General features: G+C 34.5%; 1 pseudogene; it reads right to left on the bottom strand.

The window, feature by feature from the left end:
* Positions 1-4,849, bottom strand: part of LOC107681219 (probable ATP-dependent RNA helicase DDX31) — a 17,884-nt pseudogene that overhangs the window by 4,732 nt on the left and 8,303 nt on the right.

Genomic DNA, 4,849 nt, shown 5'->3' with positions numbered 1-4,849 from the left:
GAAACGTAACTGTTTGATTAACTGCTCGTCGTCAAACATTTCAAGAACATTCTTCCTCTCCTGAAAGATTGGCGCACGTCTATGTCTCCTCAGCGCCATCACAAGCCCATACTGGCAACTCCTAACCACTTGAGAGACCTCTCGAGCTGTCATAAATAACTGGGAGAGTAAGAGTGATTCTCAGCTTTAAGAAATTTGATAACTTGCTTTTATACTTAAGTTTGAAAGTAGGTGTAAATTGAATGAATTCTCAGCACTTAAGACTAAAATGGCACTTTGAGAAGCTTGATAAATACGGGCCCAGATTTATAGTCTTGCTTAGAAATGTCAAAAGCACTGGTACTTCAGTACCTAGTCGATACTGAAATAAAAAATTAAACAATTCCTATTCTTTCTACAGCACATGTAGTACTGAGTCTACTGACTCAATCTGGTTTTGAGGTGGCTCTTTGAAACACATCTTGATCTGAGAGAAGCAGATCAAGCATTAGTTTCTTTTTTTGGTTTATGAATTAAACAGGTTTAAATTACTTGTAATGTAGACTAAATGTTTTAATCGTATTAGTACTTAATAGTATAATTTGATAAAACTCATATAGAGAATCTATGTATCGATTGCTAAAATTTTGGTATGACAGCTTAAAGTCAAATAATGAGCTGCATTCCCAATTCTGTCCATAATAATGCACTTCTGTTTTGAAATTCTGGGATACGCTACTGTTCAAAAGTTTGGGGTTGGTAAGATTTTTTTGTTAATGATTTAAAAAAGTCTCTTATGCTCACCAAAACGGGATTTATTTGATCAAAAATACAGTAAAAATATTAACACTGAAATATTACTACAATTTAAAAGAACTGTTTTCTATTTTAATGTATTTAAAATGTAATTGATTCCTGTGATGGCAAAGCTGAATTTTCAGCAGCCATTACTCCAGTCTTCAGTGTCGCAGAAATCATTCTAATATGCTGATTTGATGCTCAAGAAACATTTCTTAATATCAACTTTGACAACAGCCGTGCTGTTTAATGTTTTTCTGGAAACAAATTAATTTTTAGCCAGGCTTCGATAAATAAAGTTAAAAAGAACAGCATTTATTTGAAACAGAAATAGTTTATAATATTATAAATGTCTTTACTGTAACCTTTGATCAATTTAATGCATCCTTTCTGAAAAAAGTATTAACTACTTTCTTTAAAAAAAAACGCACTGACCCCAAACATTTGAATGGTGGTGTATATGACACTGAGCTAATCAATTACAAACAAAGGAAAATGTAAACAAAACAATGAAAAAGTAAAGAAAAAGAAATGTTTAAAAGAGCTCACAATTTCAAATCTTATGTGGAAAAAACCCTAAAGATGTTACAGAAGAAAAATGGCTTAATTTATCTAAAAGCAGAACTAGATCATACTATCAGGCAGCGCAAACTGTTTGACAGATTCATAAATTACTGTCCAATTGCTGAAAACTTGCAGTACCTCTTGGCTTTGTCTTTGCCCTTCTTGGAGTCTTTGCTGTTGGCAGGATTAGTGGTTATGGAGCTGCCCAGGCCCTGGGGTGCGTCCCTCAGGCCAAAGCTCTTAGCAGCGTGGCCCAGGTGCAGGCTGCGGATGTGGAAGATGTGTTTCAGACTGGAGGGGTACGTGGTGTATGCTCTCAGGAAAGACTGAAGTGCTACAGGACCAAAAAAAAAAAAAGTTACAGCCCACATAGCAGACTTTTCCAAGCACTTTTACGAGCAATAAAGGATTTTAAACCCTATTTTAATGTTAATAATATTGCTTTATTTTAATTAATTAATTTTACATTATTATTATTCAACTGTTTACAAATAAAATATTTTACACTCAATACTTTATTGTTGTTGTTTTTATTAAAATATTTTATTGAATACAAATAATCACAATTGCAATACCAAGTGAAACAACAATTATGATTTAGAGGTTAAATGGTTGTGTAAAAAAAAAAAAAAACTCAAATATCTGACTTTAGCTATTTAGCTAAATTTCTTCTAAGTAATGAAAATGTAGCTGGGCTGCAAAACTGTAGAACAAAATATTAGTTTAACACAGTAACCCTACATGATAATTCGTTTTTTGGCTTACCACACTTCGCTGTTTGCAGAGACTCGTTATTGGCATGAACATAATTCTCAAAGTCAGTCTGTAAAACGGTGGCTCTCTCTCGTACCTCCTGCTCAAAAGCAGCAGCTGATCTCTGCACAGTCATGTACAAAGAGACACACATCAAAGATAAACAAAAATCTGAGTAAAATGAATGCATTGCATTCCAGCAACTATGCGAAAAATCACATTTTATTATAATAAAAGCCAATAAAAACCAACAGCATCACATAAACGTTACTGGTTACACAAACTAATGACACCTCCCCTCCCCATCAATGACCTCTGACCCTCAAATGAGGCTGCTAACAAGGGGGGTGGCACGGGTGAGGATTACAACCAGCCGATTGGTGCTGGGAGGGAAAAGGACATTAAATCAGGATTAGGACTGACTGAGCACTAGCAGAAACATTCGCTCATTGTTGCCAGACGGCTCTCATTGTTGAGAGAGGGGGGAAAAAAAGAGATAAAGAGAAAGCCATTCTTCTCTCACAGCTGTTCTCTAGATCTGCATTTTCAACCACATGCGATCTTCAACCAAGATAGAAAAGTTATAACAGTTATGCACAGTCCAACAAATCAACATTGACTCTTTGACTGTTTTTAAGGCTTCGATGTCAGAAGTTACCTTACTGTCCCATTTCCCTCTGCCTTTGAATCGCTCATCCTTCATCAGATTGGCCAAGACGTCCTCCATCTTCATTTCTGACAAACTGAGGGTGTAGATTGATATTATACATAAATATATTAAACAATGGCAAATAAATAAATAAACTGCACCAACATTTTCCTGATTGTAAGTTGTCAGGTTTAGATAGTGCTAGTGCCCTGCTAACCCTCCTTTTGATCATCCTTTAGTCCTGTAAACTGTAATGTGAGCCAAATATCATAGTCCTTGTGCCAGCAGAACAGATTCATTCTGCTCTCACGCAGAGCGACTGAGTGTGTGTGTTTTCTCAGCACAGAGTCATCAGTCCAGCTTTTGACTGTTATACTGTGGGATTTGGAACAGAGACCAGTTTGACAATCTTTAATCACAGTGTCAGGGATTGGACTTCATCCACACATCAGACGGGACCTGCCATACAGTCCCCTACTGCTGTGTTCATCGAAATGAAAAGTAAATGTGATATAGATGAGACGCCAGGCAGCACACCTGATGTTGTGTTTGGCCAGCACATCCACAAAAGCCGTCTCAGAGGGGGTGAGGAAGAGCAGGCTGCTGCCCTGAGCTCCAATTCGTGCTGTGCGTCCCACACGATGAACATACTCCGCGGCGGAAACAGGAGGGTTATACTGCAACAGAAAGATGATATTCATTTGAAAAAAAAAAAAGTAGTACTGGAAATTTTAATAGTTCAGTAATCGGAGATGACTTGAGATTTTATCTTATAGCCCGTGATCTGCTCTAGATTTTAATAGTAACAAAACTGGCTAAAGTGTTCATTGCTCTAGCGATGTGCAATTATGAGATTTTACAAATGAAGAAACCTAACCTGAACAATCCACGTAACCTGAGGCAGATCCAATCCACGTGCAGCCACATCCTAAGGAGAAAAACACCAAAAATATTTAAATGAACTTAGACTTCGTTAACTTAAAAAAAAAAAAGAGGAGTGAATTGGGGAAATGTTTAACCAGCGTTATTAGTCAACTAAAACTACTAGAAATTCTTTTCAGTTATTGAAATAAAAGATGGAAAACGTAAATTTATTTCAGTTAGTTGCCTAGGCAACATTTCTAATTTTTGTGTATGTTTTTAAATACTGAAATTACTAAAACTATATATTCATGACAAAAGCACATAAAATTACTAAAACTTAAATAAAATAAAAAATGAAAATATAAAAAAGGTAATTTAAGTTCGACAATACAATATAAAAACAGTAAAATAACACTGTGTGGAATAAGACTGTGATGGAGCAAGAAATGTTCACTTAAATCTAAGTTGTCTCATTCTGATTCCATAATATTCAGTCATATTCTATCTTGGTTTGTTATGACTTTATTTGTTGGTCTGACAAGTGCAAACAATGTCCTAGATTGACCTGATTCACTCTTCTGAATTTAATTTAATTGCGATTAATCGCGTCGAAAATAAAAGTTTTTGTTTACATAATATATGTATGTGTACTGTGTATATTTATTATGTATATATAAATACACACATACAGTATATATTTTGAAATATTTACATGTATATACATTTATATATTTATATTCTTATATTATATATATAAATATCTTTAATATATAAACAACATTTTTCTTAAATATATACATGCATGTGCTTGTATTTATATATACATAATAAATATACACAGTATACACACATATTATGTAAACAAAAACTTTATTCTGGATGCAATTAATTGCGTTTAATCGTTTGACAGCACTACTTATTTTACAAATCTATTGTCACACTATGCTATTATGATTTTGGGGCAAGATTGATATTTACAGCTCCCTCCTTGTGCGATTAATGTGAAATTCCCCTAGAAATTCTTACGAGTAAAATATATCTGAAATATAATCCCATTCATATTCACAATTTTGAGCACACCAGGGTGATTATGAACATGAAATTATTCAGCCATGGCTTCCTGTTTCACAGGAATATAAATAGGAGGGAAAACAAAGCCCAAATTGCCTTAATCATCCATCACAATGAGAAAAACCAAAGAATATAGTTCTGATGTGCAGCAAAAGATAATTGAGCTTCACA

The sequence above is a fragment of the Sinocyclocheilus anshuiensis genome, unplaced genomic scaffold (assembly GCF_001515605.1).
Source record: "Sinocyclocheilus anshuiensis isolate Anshui unplaced genomic scaffold, SAMN03320099.WGS_v1.1 scaffold1495, whole genome shotgun sequence".
In the NCBI taxonomy this organism is placed as follows: Eukaryota; Metazoa; Chordata; class Actinopteri; order Cypriniformes; family Cyprinidae; genus Sinocyclocheilus; species Sinocyclocheilus anshuiensis.
The sequence above is the reverse complement of the archived record's forward strand: the minus strand, read 5'-3'. Positions and strand labels throughout refer to the sequence as shown.